The sequence below is a fragment of the Sorex araneus genome, chromosome 7 (genome assembly GCF_027595985.1).
Source record: "Sorex araneus isolate mSorAra2 chromosome 7, mSorAra2.pri, whole genome shotgun sequence".
Lineage (NCBI taxonomy): Eukaryota > Metazoa > Chordata > Mammalia > Eulipotyphla > Soricidae > Sorex > Sorex araneus.
Genome location: NC_073308.1, coordinates 7,916,677 through 7,927,526, shown reverse-complemented (window position 1 = coordinate 7,927,526; position 10,850 = coordinate 7,916,677). Strand labels below are relative to the sequence as shown.

Sequence of the window (10,850 nt, the reverse complement as noted above, 5' to 3'; positions counted from 1 at the left end):
GAGAGCGATGGAGGAATCAAACCCGGGTCAGCCGCGTGCAAGGCAAATGCCCTACCCACTGTGCTATCGCTCCAGCCCATCCAAAAAAGCAAAAACAACAACAACAAAAAAACAAAAAAAGCCAACAAAATAAAACCATAACAAAGGTCCCAGTATCCTGGATGCAAAGCCTGTGCTCAGACTTTTTGTTTTGTTTTGGGCAACACCCAATTGTACTCAGGGCAGACGCCTGACTTTGTGCTCAGGAATCACTCCTGGTAGTACTTGGGGAACCATATGGGATGTTGGGGATCGAACCCATGTCAGCTGTGTGCCAGGCAAGTGCCTTCTCTGAAGAACTAAGGCTTGGGTACCCGTGCTCATCCTTTGAGCTTGACCCAGTAATTTTTATCTCCACTTGTTCTGGGCTGCGGTCGGAAATGGTGGGATCCTTTTTCACTCAGGATCCAGAGCATTCTATGGAGGGACCCCAACCCCACAGCCCTGTCCAAGGCCTCCTCACCATGGACAGGGACTCTTGTGGGGTTCCCACTTCCTGCCCCAGTGCTATGAATCTTGCCTCGCAGGCCTCAGTGGTCCAGGATTGCTTCCAGGAAAAATTCTCCGACTTCTTCAGTGGAGAGGCTGGGCCCGCTGGACCATGTGGTGTTCTACTTTCATTTGGTCTCATTTTGGTGTTGGTGCTTAATGCTGACTCCTGGCTCTGCTCTTGGGAATTACCCCTGGGGGTGCTCAGAGGACCCTGTGGGATGCCAGGGATTGACCTCGAGTGGAATGTATGCAAGGCAAATGCCCTCCCCGCTGTCCTACCACTCCAGCCCCCTGTAGCCTTATTTTATTTTTTTGCATGAGGTGACGGGAAAGTCAGATTGGACATCAGTCCTCTGGGTTGGAGTCAGAGGTAGGACAGCGAGCAGGTGCCTGGCTTGCCCAGTTTGGTCCCTGGTGCCACTTAGGGTCCTCCAAGCCCCACCAGGAATGATTCCCTCAGTGCAGAGTCAGCCTGAGCACTGCTGGGTGTAGCCCCCCAGCCAACCCCAAGAGCAAACAGAAAAGCACTTGGTCCTGGGAGCTCTGCAGCTTCTGAGCCGCCGCGTGGGCCCGCCCGGCCCCATCTGGGTCAGCAGTCCCACCTCCCCCATCCTGTCTCTGTGAGGACCTGGAGGACAAAGGCTCTCGCTAGGTACCTCCGTTGCCTCCCAGCCACTGTGGCAGAATGAACCAGGTCACTGCCGAGGGTCACACGGGCAGGAAGGGACAGAACCAGGGGGGCCCTACGCCTCCCGGACACCAGCCTTCCCTCCTCCCTCTGGCAAACCAGCCCAGACCCGCACTTCCCTGCATGCACAGGGCCAGGCAGGATTCTCCGGCCCACCCCACACCCCCGGATGGTTTTGGCTTGTCTGGGAGGCCACACCCAGCGATGCTCAGGGATCTCTCATGTCGGGGCTCAAGGAGAGCCGATGGGGTGTCAGGGATCACTGCTCCAACCCCCAAGCTTGATGGTCAATCGCCTTTCCCATCACCCCGTAAATTGTTTTCTAAAAGCTATGGAGGAGTGATAGGGTCCCCATGGAGGGGAGAGGCAAAGCAAGCTTGGGGTGTGTCTGGATGGAGGACAGCGTGTAGAGTGGCTGCCTTGCATGCAGCTCACCCAAATTTGGTCCCCAGCACCCCAGATGGTCTCCCGAGCCCCACCAGGAGTGACCCCTAAGCACAGAGTCAGGAGGAAACCCTGAACAGTGCTGGGTATACCCCCAAAAAAGTAAGGTTGGGGGCTTTGAGAAGGAGCTGGAGACACCCAAGTTCTTTTCCTGGCAAAGGACTCTGCTGGGGACACACTTTAGGATTCTCTCTGCTCCCCCTGCTCTGGCTCTCTCAGCTGGAATCAAAAGCAAGAGGAGGTCCCAGGAGGTGGGGAGAGGGAGAGGGAGGGAGAGAGAGATTGGGGGAGGGACACAAGAGTCAGGGCAGGGAGTGTCTGTCCCCCTCCTTTCCCAGCTCCATCTTGGCACCAGGCCCCTGTCCTCACCTCACTGCCTCCCATCCACCAGGTCCCCACTGCCTTCATTTGTAGTGGGTTTTAGTGGTGGCGGCCACACCCAGCAGTGCTCAGGGCTGACTGCTGGCTCTGTGCTCAGGAATTGCTCCTGGCCAGCTGAGGGGACCATACGGGACGCTGGAGTCTGAACCCCGTGTAAGGGCGAAACTGACACCACGACAGGCGGCAGAAATGAGAAAAATCAGGTGGCCTCGGGTTTAATTCCTGGAACTGAAACAGATTCAGTTTCCCAGCAATAAAAAAATGTGTAATTAACCAACCTGAACCCACCTGAGAAAGTTTCTGGACTCAGCAAGTGGGCTCAATTAATCAATTCTCACAATGCCCCAGAAGGTGCTTTTTGTTTAAAAAGAATGAGAAGACTATGTAATCATAAAATTGGTACTGATACTGGAAATTATTGTTTAATTGTTGTCTTACCATTGTTACCCTAGACACTTGCCAAAATACCTTTGGTAACTAAGTCAGATCCTTTTCTAAAACAATAAGGCATGTACTGCTTATGTAATCAAACCCTATATAAGCTGCTTGCTGCCTGAAGTCGGGGTCCTATCAAGAGACCACTCTGTGGGTGAGATAGATGACCCCAGGATACTGGAATAAAACTCCTACTGCTTTTGCATTATCATGTTCATGTCTCTGTCCGTCTTGCTACTTGGGAACCCGGAACCCTGGGTTTAACATCTGGGGGCTCATTCCTCAGGATTCCCAAGTGGAAAAGCAGGCAGACCACATCTCAGTATAGGAGTTTCTATTATGAAAACCTGCAGTCACTCAGGGGCGGTCTCGTTGAGACTGAGAGGCCTGAGTGAAGGGGAGACAGGTCAGGGGCATAAAGCCATGTTTCGTGATGGCCCACACAGGGGCGTTAGGCCAGCTCACCAGGGGATCTGGGATTTGGCAGCCAACTGTCGACTCAGTAGAAGGGCGTAAGGCCACCTCGCCAGGCGAGGAGGCTGGCAGCTAAGTATTGTGGGAGACGTCCCCGATGATTTTTTTCTTTTCTTTTTTTTAAGTCTCCAGAAAGCAGTGGCAGTGCAGATGGAGACACTGGGAGAAGCCTCGGGGACTTGTGTACAAGGGTTGGTGTCTGTCTTTGGTGTTCATTTGTCTTCCTTGTGTCATATTCTTTGGATTACTACGTGTGTGTTGAGTCTGACTGTTGTTTTGGTATTCGAGCCCTTCATCTGTGAATTTGTCATGGGTCAGAATCAGTCGACCCCACTTTCCCTTGTGACTGGCCATTTCAGCAATTTCAGGTCCAGGGGCAGCAGCCTCTCGGTAGAGGTGAAGAAAGGTAAACTGATAACTCTTTGTTCTGCAGAATGGCCAGCCTTCAACGTTAGCTGACTAGCAGAAGGTACTTTTGATCTGGGGACCTTTCTGAAAAGTTAAAGGTAAAATTTTTCTTTCCAGGACTGGGAAGACACCCGGAAAAGACCCCTTACATCCTGGTCTGACAGGAACCGGTTAAGAGAAGCCCTCTCTGGTTAAAAACAAAAGTGTTGTAAAAGAGTGCAGAGATAAAATTAGTCTACTTAGTTTAATAACAGAGGTATAGCAGCCATCAAAACAAAGTTTTGTCATGTCTTCATAAACATATGCTGTTGTCTAAAAGTTTTCTGAGTACCAATGGCCTCTTTCTATGTCTAAAAAGTGTGAAATTGCTAACGTATCTAGTGTAAAAACCTTATGATTTGAGGGAATTAAGAACTTTAAAAGTAAGCCAAAGAAGGTTTTCCTACTTTCATAAAAATGAATGGTTTATATTTGTTTGTATTTGCACTGGATTATTAGAATGTGAGTTCAAATTATTGTGGAACATGAAAACAAGTTTCAGAGTAATGGATTTCAATGTGAGTGTTTCAAGTCATAAGATTGGTGCAAAATTTCTTACCCTACCAGTGTTTTTATTGATTTCTGAGATTGTTGGTAACCTAAATTTCAGGAGCTACCAAGACCACAGAATTGTGCCTTGATAAAAGTTAAAGATATCGGGTTTTCCTGCTGGAGTCCAGAGCAGCTTTCTTTTTATTGAAGGAAAAATAATTCAAACGGCTAAGAACAGTCCATTTGGCTTTAGTGGTTTCTGAGAATGGAGAATTGTGTGGGTGAGGCTCAAGGCCCTGAGCGGCCCCAGGACCTGCAGAGACACCACACAAGTGGACAATAACTGGTAGGGTCTCTTTTTCAAACTATTGTCAATTAGTCTACACAGTAACTTTATTTCACTTAAGCTTTGTTACCAGGTATCAACCTAGTCTTGACCTTAAGAGTAACGGTTTATCTACAAATATGGAATCCTTACTGCGCATGGGAATCTGTGAGTGTTTTAATTCTTTTATATCTGTTTCCCTAGAAATTGGAATTCTAAAGATAAAATTTCTAATGAACTTTGGCCAAGCAGATATATGTTACAAAGATCTTTAATTGTGAGCATTGTAAACTTTTTGATATCTTTGAGACTGATGTAATGCTTTTGACCCTCGCATATCGCGGTGTGGCTGGGCCAATCGAGGTCACTCCCTGGAGGGCGGGACCGGGGCGGGGCCAATCCAGGCCATTCCCTGGAGAGCCTGGCTGCTGAGGCGTGCACGGGCTGCAGTGCCTCCTGATGGCTACTGCTGGTACTGCAGGTGCTGATATCCACCCAGCCCAGCACCTTGTCAAGGCGGTATCTGGAGAAGGGACGCTCTGTCCCCTCTCCGCTCCTCCCTCCACCCTCCTTCCCATCTCCCCTTTCTCATCCTCCTCATTCGTTCTGTCATGATTTAGCACGGAGCTCCAGGCAGCCAGGCAGTTCCAGCTGCCCCACCACCCTGCCCCTGCCCCTGCCCAGCGGCCCACCTGGGACGCCGACCTATCTCCCTGAACTCCCCACCTGCCCTGAACTCCAAGAACTCCAGGTTTTCCTCTCCGTGGCTGTCATATGCCCTCCCCCCATTACCCCGCCACTGAGCAGGGGTTCCTTGGGTTCGCAGCGTCCCTAGCAGAGCCTGAAACACGGTGGGCATGCAGCAAGGCCAGCGGCAGGGATGGATGGGTGGGAGCACGGGGCTCCCCCGCATTCCACAGAGCCTTGTTTCGTCTCGCACTGTGGGCCACCCTGCCAAGGGAGAACTGGGGGAAGAGCTCTCCCCACCTGACCCATAACATCCCCACCTCCCCTCAGGGAAAGCTCCTGGACTCGACACATCAGGATAAAAGCACCTTCTTCCATGCCTGAAATCATAATAGACTTTGTTTTTGTTTTGGGGTGACACCCAGCGGTGCTCCGATGACTCCTGGCTCTGTGCTCAGGGATCACTGCTGGCAGTGCTCGGGGGACCCTGTGCGGTGCCAGATATGGAACCCGGGTTCATCGTGTGTAAGTCAAGTGCTCTCCACGCTTTACTCCGGCTCTGGGCCCCGTGACTAAAATTCTGTCCTTCCGGGGCACTGCTGCTGGGGTAAACACTGTCCTCCCAGGCCCCTTTGCAGTGTCTCAAAAGGCAGGAAGTAGAAGGAAATCTCGAGGTTTTCAGAGCACAGGAATTGGCTGTTTTAGTAAGAGCCCAGTTGGGGGCTGAGCCCAAGTGGGGCTACGGCGACACCTACTGGTGAGAGGAGGTTAGCGCAGAGCCTCTGAGTGTCCCTGATTAGTGTGTGTGTGTGTGTGTGTGTGTGTGTGTGTGTGTGTGTGTGTGTGTGTGAAGCAAGAGGATTTTCTTTTTTCTTTTCCTTCTTGGGCTACTCCCAGCGATGCTCAGGGCTGACTGCTCTCTCTGCATCCTGGAATTACTCCTGGCTGTGCTCAGGGGAACGCTGCGGGATGCTGGGAGTCAAACCCGGGTGGGCTGTGTGCAAGGCCAGCGCCCTCCCCGGTAGACTGATGCGCAGGCAGGGGACCACTGGCAACGGTCCACGGCGCCCTCTGGTGGCTATGCGGTGGAACTGCCGCGGCCCGACTTCCCCAAGGTAAAGATCTCCAGTCTCGGCCTCAGTGTTGGGCTCGGGGTCATGAGGGGTCGAGCAGGCAGCCTGGGGCCGTGGGTGGAGTCCTGAGCCAGGAGGGCGCTCGCCTCGTGCGGGGTGACCCGGGTTCTGCTCCTGCGCCCACAGGTTTCCCGAGCACCGTCAGAGGGTTCCTGAGGGCCCCGAGACGCAGACGAAAGCCTTTCAGGGGGGACCCTCAGGCCAACGGGGGGGCCGAGCCGGGTCTTGCTCCCCCCGCCTCCCCCCGCCCTAGACCGCGGAGGGGTGGGGGTGGCGGGGCCAGGAGGGAGAGATTCTCCCGCGCGCTGCTGGGCTCGGCCCCCACGCCCGGGTGGGCCCATGCTCGGCTCCTGCCGCCGGCCTGAGGCGACCCCGTGCGCCTAGTGGCCCGCACGTGACCAGGCGCAAACCGAGGGCTGGAAATCTTCAGGCCAGAGGAGCGGCGGGCTCGGGCTCGGGCCAGACTTGGGGCCCCCCCCCCTGCGCCACCACCTCCCCCCCTCCCCCCTCCCCTCCCCCGCCCCAGCCCCGCTCAGCCCGAGGTCGACCCTTGAGTCACCCTTTCTCTTTCTTTTTTTTAAGTAAATTCATCTACTGCATCACCGTGAGGGAGGGAGCCGCCCGCGGGACGGGGTCGTGGGGGGCCCAGGAGGGTCCTTTCTCTAGAGCAGCTCCCATGGAGCTCTGCTGGGGGGACTGCCACGACCGCTCCGGCAGGGGGCGCTCGCGAGGAGAGCGGGTCGGCTCCAGGCCTCCTCCCTACCCGTTTGGGTCCAGAGGGGGTAAGATGGCATTCTGACTCCAAGAAACGGAGCTGATGGATCGTCACTTCGGAAGGGAAAATGAGGGAGGGAGTGAACGAATGAATCAATGAATGCTACACCCACTCCATCTTGGGAGCCAGGCAGGGGGCTCAGTGGTACAGCGCCCGGCTCGCCTGTATTTGGGGCCCAGCAGAAAAAGAGAAAGAAAACAACAGTCCTTCCTGGGTGCTGGTGCTCTGTGTGTGTGTGTGTGTGTGTGTGTGTGTGTGTGTGTGTGTGTGTGTGTGTGTGAGAGAGAGAGAGAGAGAGACAGACAGACAGACAGACAGACAGACAGACAGAGAGGGAGGGGCAGCACATGGCCCAGGGAACAGTGCCATGGGACTTCAGCATAGCGCACTTTCCCTGGGAGGTGGAGAGAGTGGCACCAGGAGAAGAGGCCCAGGCTATGTGACGGCAACATGCCCCTGGACACTGCATCCCCTATTTCAAGGAATGGGTATTCCTTCCTGTGCTCAGTGACACCCACTTCACGCTTCCTCCCTACCTGTACCTTACTTGCGGCTAAGTCAAAATGACAAGTTGCTTGCTTGCTTTCCTGCTTGCTATTTACTTACTTATTTATTTACTTATTTCATTGTATAACTGTGTCACTGTCATCTAGTTGCTCATCGATTTGCTCAAGCGGGCACCAGTAATGTCTCCATTGTGAGACTTGTTTCTGTTTTTGGCGTATTGAACCACCACACCACAGGTAGCTTGCCAGGCTCTGCCATGCTGGCGGGATACTCTTGGTAGCTTGCCAGGCTCTCTGAGATGGGCAGAAAAATCAATATACAAATTATACCACAGAAAATTAGAGAATAGCCATTAAGAACTTCATTAATGAGTTTCAAACCAATACTTTAAAGAGACATTTAAGAATTTAAATAGACATTTAGCTCATAGCAATTTACTTTCAACAAGTTATTTCTACAGATTATCACTGAATCAGGGGCTGGAGTGATAGTACAGTGGATAGGGCGCTTATCTTGCATGCAGCCTACCCGGGTTCAATCCCCTCCACCCCATACGTTCCCCTTGGCCTGCCAGGAGTGATCCCTGAGCACAGAGACAGCAGTAAGCCCTGAATACCACCAGGTGTGCCAACAAAACAAACAAAAACTACCATTAAATTACTCTACATTTTGTGTATTCAAAAGGGACATCATTAAAGTAAAAATGTGGTAAAGGGTTGTTGCATAGAATGGCTCCCTGAAAGTGGTCAATATCTAAATATGTAAACATCAAGCATGTTTGTCTTCCAGTGTCACCAGGCACTATGACTCAAGCACGCTGCCCCTATTTGTGCTGTGTGACCTGCTTCAGCGCCTGCTGTCCCCTGGGAGGGCCAGGCAACGGTGCGGGGCCGCAGGCTGCTCTGGCCTGGGCACTATGAAGGGTCCCAGAGCACGGACCTACCATCAACCCAAGCCCATGCAGCTGATGAGAAATTTTAAGAAGAGCTTTCAAACCTGTAACTCTCAAACTACATATACGCTCAAACCTCAGAAGTTATTCTGGGCTAAGTGCTCGGGGGTCTTACCTGGCAGGTTCTTAAAGGTCCCTGTAGTGCAGGAATAGAATCTGGAACTTCTGTGTGGAAGCATGCACTCCGGCCCGCTGAGATATTTCTCCGGTCCTGAAGCCCAAATTATTAACTGAGAAAGTTGAATACTCGGATAGTGCTTGGGAAATCATTTACTTGTTGTTATTTTTGTTTGGGGGACATGCCCTGCACTTAGGGCTTACTTACCTCACTCCTCAGAGCTTACTCCTAGCTTACTCCTAGCTCTGAGGAGTGAGGTAAGTAAGGCTTAGGGCTTACTCCTAGCTCTGAGCTCAGGAATCACTCTTGGTGGTGCTTGGGGGACCATCTGGGGTGCTGGGGATGGAACCTGACTAGGTCAGCTTCATGCAAGGCTGCATGCCCTACCCATTGTGCCATTGCTCTGATCTCTGGAAATGCCTTTTTAAAGATTAAAATTTAACTCCCCCTAGAAATACCCGATTATTACTGTAAAAAATGTGAAAAGGCATTATAAGTTGTTTCAGGAGTCACTCTGAAAAGTTATTCCAAAAATGTTCAGTGACTGATGAATAAAAATGAACTTCAAGCTGGATTCATTTAAACTCTACTTTGCTCTTCCTTCTTCTGCCCCCTTGTGGGGGTACAGAGAAAGGGATGAAGTCCACAGAAAGGAACTCAAAATATCAAGACCGAATTTCAAGGGAAAAAGTATCAGGCCAGGAATAGTCAGGGTCATCAGCACCCGAGAGCCTGGGGATGCAGGACAACAGGCAGGGTGTTTGCTCACACGTAGCTGACCCAGGTTCGATCCCCCACACCCCCCGCCAGAGCCCCAAACCAAACCCGAACTATCGGTACATAAATAATATCTAAAAGTGATTTTAGTTTCTCACTGAACACCTATTTTGGTTTAAAACGGTTACTACTGTGCTCTTCAATCAATATAACATCTTCTTACATGATTGAAAGTGAATACAAGTATCTTTTAGAGAAGGTCAGATATTTGTGGATGGAATTATCTGCTGTCTAGAATATGCTCCAAGTGCACAGCATGGAGAAAACAAAAACCTATACCTGCTGAAGCTAGGTATTTTATTGTATATCTTTGAAATTTCCAAAATAAAAATCAGGGTATAAAGAAATAGGTGGGGCTTGATCGATAGTACAGCAGATAGGGTGTTTTCCCTGGCATACAGCAGACCCGGGTTTGATCCCTGACATCCCATATGATCCCTGAGCACTGCCAGAGGTGATTTCTGAGTGCAGAAATAGGTGATTTCTGAGTGCAGATTTCTGAGTGCAGAAACTAACTCCTGAACATTGCCAGGTGTGACCCCTCCACGACCCCCCCAAAAAAAAGTGTAGGCTCCATCATATGAAATAAAGCACCTGAATAAGTCAGTAAATTTGTTTATCAATGTTTTTTATTCTTTTTCAGTTTTATTTCCCTTAATTTTTTATCAAAAAATTTTTGACAGGGGCTGGGGTGATAGTACAGTGGTAGGGCATTTGCCTTGCATGCAGCCGACTCGGGTTCCGTTCCTCTGCCCCTCTCAGAGAGCCCAGCAAGCTACCAAGATTATCTCACCCACAGGGCAGAGCCTGGCAAGCTCCTGTGGTGTATTCGATATGCCAAAAACAGTAACAAGTCTCACAATGGAGACAGTACTGGTGCCCGCTCGAGCAAACTGATGAGCAACATGATGACAGATACAGTGATAATCTTTGATATCACTTGTCACTTGTCATCCATTGATCTTAGATTTGCTCAAGCGGGTGCCAGTAACATCTCCATTTGTCCCTGTCGAGTGCTAGTGTAGCTCAATGATATCTGCTTGCTCCAGGAACACAAAGAGCCTCAAACTGTTCATTCACAGTTTTGATGAAGAAGTCTGACCATCTCATTGGTGGGCGGCCACTTGGTCTTTTGACGTCCCGTGGAATCCAGTCGGTAACAGCCCTAGTCCAGCAGTCATCTCTGAATCTCTGACTATTAGAGAGTAAAACTATCCAGTGATAACTACACACAAAAATAGAAATCTAAATTCTTAAAATCAAGCAAAGTGTTTTTATTCCATGGGCAAAGAGAGAAATTTTATTTTAAAAGTTATATATTCTATGGAAATATTTTGAAATAAAATTGGAGAGAGAAACTCAAAGTATTAAATGTTTATATTATTTAAAAACAGATCATTCTAATATCAGTAATCTAAGTTTTCTCTTTAAGATCTAGAAAAGGGAATGAGCAGTACATTTTATTTAAGCAGAAAAAAATAGATAAGGAAATTTAAGAGCATTATTTTCCTGAAAACAAAAAAAATGGAGAAAATGATTAAAATGCTGAAGATTTCTTTAAAGGCCATTAAAATAAATCTCCAACAAGACTGAAAGGAGAAAAGAAGAGAAATGAAAGCCATTACCAGTACGTGGAGAAAAAAATAACCTACCCAAATGGATACAAAATAAAATAGGTCACATA

The 10,850-nt window shown here is 50.0% G+C and overlaps 1 non-coding gene across 1 annotated transcript; it reads right to left on the bottom strand.

Annotated features, from left to right (window-relative positions):
- Positions 1–8,149: 8,149 nt before the first annotated feature.
- LOC129406668 (small nucleolar RNA SNORA42/SNORA80 family) lies at positions 8,150–8,281 on the bottom strand. The gene has a single exon (XR_008631145.1). It is a non-coding gene; the product is annotated as a small nucleolar RNA SNORA42/SNORA80 family (small nucleolar RNA).
- Between the last annotated feature and the right edge of the window lie 2,569 nt (positions 8,282–10,850).